Genomic DNA, 12878 nt, shown 5'->3' on the forward strand with positions numbered 1-12878 from the left:
TCAACTCCACCAGCTAGATCCCCACAACTCATGAATGGGATAAAGATGTAGAGCAAGGTCACTGGGAGCTGTGACTTCTGTGATATCTGAGCACATGTTTCTTGTTCTTCTTGGAATTTGTAGTTTTCCTCACTGGTGATGAGGGAAAAATTTTCCATAAAAATATGAGTAACTGGTGCCAACATTACTTTCCCACCTGTGTTGCTGTGATGGAATGAACCACACTGGTTTGTCACAACCAACTTGCCATCTCTCCGGCGAGAAGTCTCATGCCAGGGTTAATAGGTTGAGCCTCTTGTTTTCTTCCCCCATAGTTCTGACCCCAAAAGGGTGTAAAGGGCTCGTCCAGAGCCACCAGTCAGATAACACTGCTCTGTAATTCTTTCATTCCGATGGTTCTTCTGTTTTGTTTCCTATGCCTCATCTTTGAACTAGTTTTTGAGATTCTCTTTATTTGACATGGACATTCAGTTTCACAGGCAGATCAGGCCCTGCCTTTTTCCAAGGAACTGTCTTTCTCCTGTGCCTTCTCTCCTGCCACATCTCCCTGAGTTTAGCCAGCAAGTTCAGCTTGATTATGTTTCTCTTTAGAGCTATCACTGTCCATCCTTAAGCTAATTTTGAGAAACCGAATTCATTTTATGTTCCCAATTTAAAGATGAGAAAACTGACACTCAGACTAGTTCAGTTCTTTTAACACATGCATAAAGCTAGCTAAATGAGCTATAAAATGCTTAGCAGACAAATTATACTTCTTACTACTTCCACATCACCACCTGGCCAAATCACGCTCTTTCATCCAGCTTATTCTAGTAGGCTTTTAATTGGTCCCCCCACGGTTTATTATTCATTCTCACATAACATCTCAGGTGATGGGGTTTTTTTTTTGTTTCTTTTTTTGTTTGTTTAAATTCAATTAGCCAAAATATAGTACATCAGGTGATATTTTTAAAACATAGATTTAATTATGTCATCCCGCAGCTCAAGTCCTCCAGTAGTTTCCTGTCTCACTGAGAATCAAAACCAAAGTCCTGACCATGCCCTAGAGAGTTCTATCTGATCTGGCCCTCTATTACCTCTCTCAGGCGACCTGAAATTATTTTCCCTTTACTCACCTGCCCCTGCCACATTGGCTCTCCTCCTGTTCATAGAGGGCACCGTGCATGCAGCTGCCTCAAGGCCTTTGCGCTGCTCTTCTCCACCTACACAGCCCCCACTCCACCCCACGTAGTTGCCTGGCTAACTTCTTCACCTCCTTGAGGTCCTCAGATCACCTTGCAGCTTGCCTGTCCACCCCGTTTTAAATCGTAACCCTCCCATGACTCCATGAACTGCCCAACCTCCTCCCTATTGCATTTGCCTCCACAATACTTTTTACTATTTGGTATACTCCATGTTTTAGTTATTTTGTTTCTTGTCTCTCTCCTCATCTCTCTCTCTCTCTCTCTCTCTCTCTCACACACACACACACACACACACACACACCATTGTAAGCTATCACAGCAGGGATTTGTGTCTGGTTTTCTGCTGTATTCCCAGTGAATAGAAGACTGCCTGGATACCTGTTCCATATGTAATGCTCAGTAAATATTTATTGAATATGGTAGAGCTTAATAAATATCTGGTAATTTTACTATTGCTACTGGTGTTTGGCCACGGTACTGTTTCTATTTGCATTAGCTGGGACAAGCACCCTGTTCTTCAAATGTCATATGTCAGTGATCTTCTTACTCATCCAGAAATACTGTGGGTGAGAAGATAAAGACAGAATAAATTATAACAGCAGAAATAAATAAATAGAAATAAAAAGGACCCCAGTGTAAGAGCTGATACGTTTTCCTCAAATGTGCGCTGAAAATATGAAGGATGCTGCGCAACTGCTAAAATATGTTCCATATCCTCCCACATTATCTTCCAAGGTGCCATGGAGGCCAGTGATGCAAATAATGATTCAGGTGTTGTTATCTGAGAATGAGCATTACATGCTTCAAGGTGCATGAATGTTGTGTACATGCTAAGCGTATTTGGGGGAAGGCATTTCTTAAATCAACAGAAGCTATCAGGGTGGAAAAGTTTATAACTTCTTTCCTTAAAAGGAACTATGGAGCATTTTCCTGGCATGGACTGAAGGGCACTAAATATACATTTTCATCGTAGCCCAAAAAATGGAAATAACTCCCAAAGTCCCTTTCCTTAATTTTGAAGATTAGATCATTCCCCTGAAGATGGTCACATTAGAATTTCCCCTAAAGACACCTACTGCCAGCTAAAAGCAGTATTTTTAGCCACAGGCCTACTGTATTTTTGGTTTATGAGCCATGTGAGACAGATGCTAACCTCCTGTCCCCCCGTCACAACATGCAGAGCGTATGGAGGCCCCTGGATTGGAATCAGTGTCCTCACACTACCTGGAGGAGCTTTGTAGGATTAGTCAGCCCCCATGCACCTTTGTTTTCCCATCTGTAAACGACTATCACTGCATCCTCCTCATATGCTTGTTGTGAGGATTAGGGAGATGATGTGTGTAAAGTTCCTGGCACAGAGCCTGGAAGATAGCAGGTGCTTGAGAAATGTTAATTTCCTTTCAGTTCTAGATGTCCCAAACCGTGAGGCCCTTGCTCAGGCTCGTTCATTGGATCACCTAATCCATGTTAAATATGTTACCCCTTACTGATAATAGAAAACATTCTTCCTGAAAACTGTGCTGTGCCAAAACAAGTGACATAATTAGTAGTAACATGACATCTAAGATGCATCATAGAAGCTTTAAAGCATAGAAGACATAAGCAGCTGACTGACAGCTTCACCTCGGTAAACCCAGATCAGAGTAAAACAGATTTTATAAATGCTGTTAAGAGATTATTAAACGGGGTGCCCGGGTGGCTCAGTCAGTTAGGTGTCCGACTCGGTTTCAGCTCCATCCTCAGAGGGGAGTCTGCTCCCTCTCCCTCTGCCCCTGACCCTGCTTGTGCCCTCCCCCCCAAATAAATAAATATTTAAAAAACTAAATAAAATAGACAGCATATGTGACCGATATTGCCAGTGCCCTGCCCTTATCTTTGCAGCCCCTATGATTCCTGCGCATTCCTACTGCCGACAACAGCAGCACTGCATGAAACCTCCCTCTTGCTTCAGCAGCACGCTTGGCTTGAGGGCAGAGGAGGTCAGAAATGCTGGGGAGGTAGAGCCCCTAGGAACAGCCGTAAATGAAAGCTAGACAAGAGTTGGAGAATAAATACGTCAGCTTCCTCCCCCTTGGAGTTACGGTAGGTCCAAGACTGTCTCGCAGTGCTCCCAGGTGGATTGAACCTCAGTTTTCCATGGAGGTAGACTGTTAACGTGTCTTTACTTGGCTTCCTTCCTGTCCTCTCTCACTTCCCATTTCATTACCAATTCTGCCTGGAATTACTTCCAAAATAAAGTACTGAAGTACACAAAGCCTTCTTTTGGAGTCGCTTCTGGGAGAATCCAGCCTAAGAGATTTGATGCCCAGTAGCCTCAGGATGCAGGCCCTCTAGGCGACATTCTTGAATTGGATCACTCACTGGCCAACTGACAGCAAGGGCCCCTCAGCTGATTTGTGTAGTGGAATTCCTGACATGAGATAGGAGCAAGATTATTAGGAATCTTACCTGTGGTAAGTTGGGTTGGGGTACAAATGGAAGTCAGCGTACATGCTTCTGCAATAGTCTATCTCGCCTTTGAAAGACACGGGAGGGTTGGTAATTGCAATCACCGCAGAGTTGGTAGGCTGCTATTATTAGCCAAAAGGTCACTGAAGTACCGGATCGTATGGTGTTTCTTTTTTGAATTTTTTGAGGAACTTCCACACTGTTTTGAATAGTGGCTGCACCAGTTTGCATTCCCACCAACCGTGCATGAGTGTTCCTTTTTTGCCACATCCTGACCAACACTTGTTATCTCTTATCTTTTTGATTCTAGCCATTCTGTGTAAGGTGATATCTCATTGTGGTTTTGATTTGCATTTCCCTGATGATGAATGAAGTTGAGCATCGTTACATGTGTCTGTCGGCCATTTGTATGTCTTCTTTGGAAAACCGTTCAGGTCTTCTGCCCATTTTTAATTGGATTATTTGGGTTTGGTTTTGTTTTTTTTTTTTTTTTTTGGTGTTGAGTTGTAGAAGTTTTTTATACAATATATTTTATATATTTTGTATATTAACCTCTTATCAGATATATCATTTGCAAATATCTGCTCCCATTCAGTAAGTTGCCTTGTCATTTTGCTTATGATTTCCTTCACTATGCAGAAGTTTTGTATTTTTGTATAGTCCCAATAGTTTATTTTTGCTTTTGTTTCCCTTGCCTGAGGAGACATATCTAGAAAAATATTACTAACGCTGATATCAAAGAAATTACTACCTATATTTTCTTCTAGGAGTTTTATGGTTTCAGGTCTTAAATTTAGGTCTTTAATCCATTTTGAGTTTATTTTTGTGTATGGTGTAAGAAAGTGGTCTGGTTTCCCTTCTGGGTATTTACCTAAAGAAAATGAAAACACTAATTCAAAAAGATATATGCACCCTTATGCTTATTGCCATTATTTACAATAGCCAAGATATGGAAGCAACCCAAGTGCCCATTAATAGATGAGTAAAGAAGATGTGATATATATATATATATATATATATATATATATATATATATATACACAGTGGAATATTACGCAGCCATAAAAAAGAATGAAATTTTACCACTTGCAACAACATGGATGGATATACAAGGTATAACGCTAAATAAGTCAGTCAGAGAAAGACAAATACCATATGATTTCACTCATATGTGAAATTTAAGAAACAAAACAGACAAATAAAGAAAAAAAGAGACAAATAAAAAACCAGACTCTTAAGTATAGAGAACAAACTGATGGTTGCCAGAGGGGAGGGTGGGAGATGGGTGAAATAGATAGAGGGAATTAAGAGGTACAAACTTCCATTACAAAATAAAAAATCACAGAGATGAAAAGTACAGCATAGGGAATGTAATCAATAAGATTGTAATAAGGTTGTTTGGTGATGGCACTTACCATGATGAGCACTGGATAATGTGTAAAATTGTTGAATCACCATGTCATACACCTGAAACTAATATAACACTGTATGTTAATTATTCTTCAATTAAAAAATGAAGAGTGCCTAAGATACATAACATTTAAAAAAATCACTGAAGGAGGGCGCCTGGGTGGCTCAGTTGGTTAAGTGACTGCCTTCGGCTCAGGTCATGATCCTGGAGTCCCGGGATCGAGTCCCACATCGGGCTCCTTGCTCGGCGGGGAGTCTGCTTCTCCCTCTGCCCTTCCCCCATCTCATGCTCTCTCTCTAATAAATAAATAAATAAATCTTAAAAAAATCACTGAAGGAAGAAAATAAGACAACTATCAAAGGAGATTCTCATTACCTGCAGGCAGAGAGAAGGATGTGCTGAAAATGGGCCCAAGCTTTGTTTCTAAGTGTTGTGTTAGCAAAGAAGCTGGATTCGTAGCCCTGACAAGTCTCCTACCCTAACGTCAGAAACTTGACAGGAAAGGAAGAAGGCCCTGAGTCTTAGGACGTGGGAATTTGGGGTAGGGGAAGAGGAGATGAGCTTGAAGTAATTGAAATACAGATGACCCTGAATCTGGCCAAGATAAGTGGCTCCTTTCTCCTTATAACAAGGCTGCTCGGAGAGTCCTAAAATGCCTCATCTGAGCAGATATTTCACAAAATTGCCATGGTCCTCTTCCAGATCTACCCCTACCGTGCCACTGTTTTATACCACAGTCTCTCAACAATGACATTTTGAACAGAATAATTCTTTGTTGGGGAGGGGCGTGTTGTCCTGGGCATGGTTTAGCAGCATCTTGGCCTCCACCCGCTAAGATGCTGGTAATGCCCTGATGGTGCAAACTAGAAACATTTCCAGACTTGGCCAGATACCCCTGGTGGGGGCGGCTGCAAAATCACTAGTAAGCTCAAGCAGAAAAATAGTAGTATCTGTGCTGTGGGATGAAAAGGATTATTTATTTACAGAAATGAAAGGGAAGCAGGAGGCTGAGTCAGAGAGAGAAGATGTAAGGAAGGAAACAAATCAGATAGAAAAGATTCTATCCAGCTAGCTTTGAAACTGGAAAAGGGGGCCACAAGCTGAGAAACAAGCATGTTTTTCATAAAGTGGATAAAGGCAAGGAAACGAGTTCTCCCCTAGAGCCTCCAAAAGTAATGCAGCCTGGAGGACACATTTTATTTAGACTCTTGAGCTCTAGAACTGTGAGATACTAAATTTGTGATTTGTTATAGCAGAAATAGGAAGCTAATACACTTGACTAGGGAGGATGTCATGTGAATCCAGATAAAGAAGAGTTAACTGTGTGAAAGCACATGCTCATGACTGGAGATTTAATCCTGGAAAGGATGCCTATAGCTGATCCTAATTTCCTGCTAAATGGTTTCTTGAAGCTTGGTAACAATGGCGATCTTCAGTGAAGAAGTGGGGGAGACTGGGACTGTCCTGGTGGAAAACTGAGAGAAGGGGATCAACATGTACAAAGAATACTGTGACGAACACGGGACTGCAGGTACCTCTTCAAGATCCTGATTTTAATTCCTTTGGATATATGCCCAGAAGTGGGATTGCTGAGTCATATGGTAGTTCTGTTTTTAATTTTTTTAGGACCTTTCATACCGATTTCTGTAGGAGCTGCCCCATTTTACATTCTCACCTACAGTGTACAAGGATTTCAATTTCTCCACACAGTCACCAATACTGTATTTTTTATACTGGCCATCCTAACATATGGGAGGTGGTATCTCATTGTGGTTTTTAGTCTCATTTCCCTGATGACTGATGATATTGAGCACCTTTTCATAGACCTCTTGGCCATTATATGTCTTCTTTGAAGAAATGTCTATTCAGTTATTTTGCCTATTTTTTATTTGGGTTACTTGTGGTTTTTTTGCTGTTGAGTTATAAGAGTTTCTTTTTTTTTAAATTTTGTTTATTTGAGAGAGAGAGTACACAAGGGAGAGGCAGAGGCAGAAGCAGACTCCCCACTGAGCAGGGAGCCCAATGCGGGGCTTGATCCCAGGACCCTGGGATCACGACCCAAGCTGAAGGCAGACGCTTAACCAACTGAGCCACCCAGGTACCCCGAGTTATAACAGTTTCTCATGTATTTTAGACATCCCCTTATCAGATACAGAGTCTGCGAATATTTTCTCCTTTTCTGTAGGTTGCCTTATCATTCTCTTAATTGTTTCCTTTGCTGTGCAGAAGCTTTTTATTTTGCACAATAGCTAACATATGGAAACAAACTAAATGTCTATTGATAGATGAACAGGCAAAGAAAATGTGGTTTAAACATACAATAGGCTATTATTCAGTCTTCAAGAAGGAAATCCTTCAGTATGTGACAACATGGATAAACCTTAAGGACATTATGCTAAGTGAAATAAGCCAGTCACAGAAGGACAAATACTGCATGATTCCACTTATATGAGGTATCTAAAATGGTCAAATTCATGAAAAGGGAATGGTGATTACAAGGGGCGGGGGTGAAGGAAGATGGAGAATTGTTCATTGGGTATAAAGTTTTAGTTATGGGTGAATAAGTTCTAGAGATCTGCAGAACAACATAGTACATATATTGAACAATACATATATCGTACATTTCAAAATTTATTAAGATGGTTAAACTTAACTTCCTGCTAAGTTTCTACCCCAATAAAAAAAAAAAGTGCAAGGAAGCAGTCATTTTAAAAAATCCATTTAATCCATACAGTCCATGACTGATTCGTTTTCCCCAGAAAAGCCCAAAGAATGCTCCTTCATTACTTTAGTAACACACTAGTGAGGGGGGCCCCAGAAACACTAATGGACTCAGTGAAGGTTGCCCTTCATAGACAAAGATAATGATAGATGATGTTCTGGAACTGGGCTTTTTAATGTCAATGGAGATGATAGGACTCTGAAATAACAAAGGCCAGGGGGTTGCACTTAGCCATCTGGGGCAAGCAAGGTAAATGTAACTATCATAGTGGGCCAGTAAAATCTAAATGACAGCCAGTGGCCTTGTTGTGTGGTTATGGCAGTTCTACCACAGTGTTCCTGGGGGATAGGAACTATAGATAGATGGTCAGCCAGGGAGGGTATTACTTGATTAATACAACCCAAAAAGATCAAGATCAGGCAAGCAGATCTTTGATGTGAGCTGCCACAAAGGAAAAATCTCATCCCTCATGCAGTTTCCAGACCTGAGTTAGTTCTTCAACACAGAGCATTCAACTGAAGAGCAGGCCAGTTCCCCTTGAAAGAGGACCCTGCAATTTCATAAGTGATTCCTAGTGATTCCTCCAGTTATTTCCCAGTGTGACCCAAAGCTACTTATCATTAACTGCCACTGAGGACAGATGCATGTTTACCGATGAAATGTTTTGAGAGTTGTCGTATAACGGATAGTAGCTGTTGTCAATATCAGAATGCCATCACAGCCCTCACTTAGTGGAGGGACATATAGAGGTCAGGTGATTAAGGGAGTTTGGGTCCAGGTTTATCTCACAGTAGGTCGAATCCGCTGTGTACATACGCCTATTCTATGGTCAGTTTCTCAGATCCTGAAATAAGATCTACTTGCCACCTGGTTGAAGGCTTACCAGGTTCTGGATCCATGAAGTCAGATCAGTTATGATAGTAAAGGCCAAGTGGAAGCCCCTGAAGCTCTTCCCCATCCCAACAAGGTAGAAAGTTAAAAGCAATGCAGCATCCTAGGTTGGCCCCAGTGACTTAAATGATGGAAGTGTTCCCATCATTCCCAGAATGCACCACTGCGGCCGCTGCAGAAACCACATCTGTCAGTTGAAATCTTTACCAACACCACAGGGACTCATTCATTTGGAATGCCTGCACTCATAGTCTTACTCCGGGGCTGTGTTAACTCTCCTGGTCTCTGTCACATCACGGTCCAAAGGATCACCTTGATCATCTTAGATATTGATTATCTTGATATTCCAAAAATCAGCATGCTGGTCTACTTTAAGAATGATATTCAGTCAATTAGACTGCTAAACAGGAAACTGCACGTACTCTGTATGACTTCACAAGTAAAATACATGTGAAACAGAGGGTAGGTAGGTGTTCAACTCTGCAGAGATTCAGAGGCCCACTACATCAGTAAGTTTTTAGGGGACAGCGTTCTGGGTCGTTCTAGGACCCCCCTAAGTTAAAGGACATGATTTCACCCTGTGCCTCCTACTTGCTATTGTTAAGGAAGAGACTCCATATTTCCATGTGTGGTAGGCCTTTTAGATTTGGAGACAGCCCATACACACTTGGGAATATTGCTTTAACTAGATGACTGCTACTGGTTTTTTTCTTTTCATAAGTTGTAGCTAGCTTGTAGCAAGAATCAGTGACAAGCCAGAGTGAACAGGTTAAGAAAAAGAGTAGGTCTAAGTAGTACAGGAGTGGATTGTAGGTAAGACATGTGCCCTTTGCAGTCTGTATCCCTTTGCACGCTGAGAGCTTTCGATGGCAAGGACCTTGACTGTCCTTGGGCTCTCTCTGGTGGCAGGCAGAAGGGCCTGCAAGTCAGTGTGCCTATAAAAGCTGGACAACTGACAGGACAGGCTGGACATGACTGTCCTAGCTCTTCACCTCTTAGGTGGAACAACTCTTAGGCTTAGTCTACACTATCTATGTCCGGGAGGGAGTCTAGGTTGCCCACAAGGCAAACATGCTCACTTATGCATCCTGATTTGATTTTTTCCTCTTGCCTACCTTATTCCCCACTCCACTCATGGTGTCCCAGAGATCATGTCATAAGCAACACGCACTCAAATCTTTATCTACTTTCTAGGTTTTCTAACCTGAAGCAACACCTAGCATTTGGACTAACTCTAAGCGTTTTTGCTTAGATGAGTTAATTAAGTTCCCTGTTTCCATCAACCTTTTGAGCCTCTCTCCTTTCACTGGAAACTAAAGAGTTCTGCCTTTTCCAGAGGCTCCAGTCAGGTAGTTTTATGCTTATTTTTAAAGAACATGCTTTATTTGTACAATTTTGGAGACCAGCATTATATCTCTTAACCAATACTGATTATGATACAGATTTTTGCAGTGTATCTTCCTTGTAGCCAGGAATTGTGGCACTGCTTTATTTGTGACTTTCACAACTCTTTAAACAGGATCCATGTCCCCTTTTGACTCATTTTCTAACAATTTCCTATTGTTTTGCTCTGCCTTTTAAGAATTAGCATCCCCCAGGTTCTTGTCTTTGATTTTCTCATATTCCTCATTATAATAAAAAAATATTAAAAACTACCACATTTATCTCTCTCACACTCTATGGTTTCAACTTTCACCTTCTTACTTCTCACCCCCAGTTTATCTTCTGAGCTTCACACTAAATACCCACAAGACAACTTGTGGGCTAAATCTCAGTAACCTAAACTAAGCTAACTCCAAAACTGATCATTCACCATTTCCATCCCTCCCCTACCAAAACTTGTTAACTTGTTACTTCTAAATAAGTGATTTTGCCAACCATGGAAGCCCTGGCACTGGAAAAACTCCTCACTCCCCTTCTGTTTCTCCCTTTCTGCCCTCCTTTCCTTAATTCCCCTTCTCTTGCCCTTTCTCCACCATCCATTCAACAACTGAGCATGATTTTTTACCTGTTACCAAAATTACATCCATAAAAGCAGCAGAAGAAAGGCAGAGGGGCCAAACAAAATACTTTGTCCTAATTACTCATTAGGAATAGAGCTATGAATTAAGTCCAACCTTTCAGGGCTAATGAGAATCAATTCAGAAGTTAAAATACCTATAAGAGTTATGTATCTCAAGTATCTTCCCCTCTGTTGTTTTTCATATGTAATTAGTCAAATTATGTTAATTTTAACACTTCAATATTTCTCACTTCCACTGACTTCCTCCCCTCTTTTTTGGCCATTTGCATTGGCCACCTGAGGGCTCTGTCAGTCCTGCTGAGGTTACTGCAGCCTGAACACCCCACTCCCTCTATCCCAGCCTCTACGCTGTTGCTTGAATGCTGGTTCCTAAAAACCAAAATTGGATTCTGTTTCTTCCTATTTAAATCCTTCTAGGTTATGGTTGTCTTGAATATAAGTATCTTGACCGTATTAAGCCTTTCACCACGTGATACCTATATTCCTCCCGGTCTCAATCCCAGCAGCTCCCATGCAACAGTTCCCCAGACTTAACTGGTTTCTGGGTATCAACTCAGGCATCACCTCCTCTTGGAAGCCTTCCGTGACTCTCCAAAACTGACTTTGTGAGGTGCTCCCATTTCCGTCCCCATAACATTTTGTGCAGGTTCATTATGGCAAATCCTCACTTTATTATATATTCCTATTTGATACTAAGGCCCTGAGGGCAAGCACTGGGGCTTATTCAACTTTGATTTCCTAAGGTTAAGCAAAGTGCCTGGTATGCAGCAGACTTTTAATAAATGCTTATTGAAAAAATAAATGAGTGAATGAGTAGTCCAGCATCACATGTGGCATTGTTTCTCTCCATAGGATTGAGGGTCTATAGTAGAAATCCTGAATATTTATTTGTTTTCTCAAATGGCCCATAAAGATGCGCCAAAGGGTCCCAGAACCACTACCCCTCTGGGTATGGGAGGAGAATAGGGCAGCTCAGTCTTCTAATGGAGTCTGAGTGATGAAAGGTCATCTATAGAACAGTGTAATACACTTCTTTGGAGCAAAGCCTTGTGGCATATTTTCAAAGACTTAGCAATGCATTATGTATTGTCAATAATATCCAGACTGCAGCCAAAGAGGTTTGCATGCGACTAGAGCACAAGGTCACAGGAGAGTTTATGGTGCTTGTAACTGAACAGCATAAAGTCAATCTTAAGTTCAATGAAGGAAATAACACCACTGACAGCATCACTTTCCGATATGAGACAAATAAATTGCTTTTATGATTAGAGACATGTAACAGAAGTGTCCAATCTCTATTCACTTCCAGGACTGAGGACAGCTCTCATCTAACCCTACCCTTCAGGGCCAAGCAGGTTATCATAAGACAGTATGACACCATCACCAGCTTCTTTCTACAGTCCGTCCCTGCAGTTAGTTCAACCCAAAAGTGTGTGTGTGCGCACACAAAGAAGAGCTATGTGTTATTGTACCTCTGCCTGACCCAGGCTCAGTGGTAGACTCTTAACAACACAGGGTCTTCCTGCCTTTGAGCTCATACTCCTTTGCACTATCTTCTCTTTCTCTGCGCAGCACTCTTTGTCAAGATCAAATATCAATTCCTTTTTGAAGACATCCAGTCCATCTTGTTTAAAATGAGTCACTCCTCCCTCCATACCCCTGTGGCCCTTTGAACAAAACACATATATCAAAGTTATTCTAATTATTTGTTTACCTCTTCCATTTTTTTCACCTGATGGTAAACTCCTTAAGGACAGAGAATATGAGTTGCTCTGTTTCACGTCTCAGTGCACAGACTGATGCCTGGCATCTATGGTACCCAAGATATGTTGTTGAATGAATCAATCATGAGAGTGCAACTCTAGCTTTCCCATTCTTCTTTTTAGAATACAACTTTAAGAACAGATAAATAATTCTGCCCAGACATCTACGTGACTATAATTGCAGCATCATTCATACCTGGGAAGAGAAAATATAGCTTATATGGTCTGTCCAAGAGGTTAGAACCTTATGTCCCCAGTAGGAGTCCTTTCCAGCCAGCCTGGCACACTGCCCTGCATACATCAAATGCTAATCCCTACCATGATTACTTGATTTACGCCATCTAGAGGGCTCTTCTTCCCCTTCTGTGCATAACCAGCACCTACCCATCTTGCAAGATCCAGCAGAAATCTCACTTTTTCCATAAATTCTCCCAAG

General features: G+C 41.4%; 1 long non-coding RNA gene across 1 annotated transcript; it reads right to left on the bottom strand.

The window, feature by feature from the left end:
- Positions 1-1621: 1621 nt before the first annotated feature.
- Positions 1622-12509, bottom strand: LOC144382141 (uncharacterized). The gene is made up of 3 exons (XR_013448571.1): positions 12394-12509; positions 5048-5105; positions 1622-1744 (listed from the first exon to the last, which is right to left on the bottom strand). It is a non-coding gene; the product is annotated as an uncharacterized LOC144382141 (long non-coding RNA).
- Positions 12510-12878: the final 369 nt, after the last annotated feature.

The sequence above is a fragment of the Halichoerus grypus genome, chromosome 6 (assembly GCF_964656455.1).
Source record: "Halichoerus grypus chromosome 6, mHalGry1.hap1.1, whole genome shotgun sequence".
Taxonomy (NCBI): Eukaryota; Metazoa; Chordata; class Mammalia; order Carnivora; family Phocidae; genus Halichoerus; species Halichoerus grypus.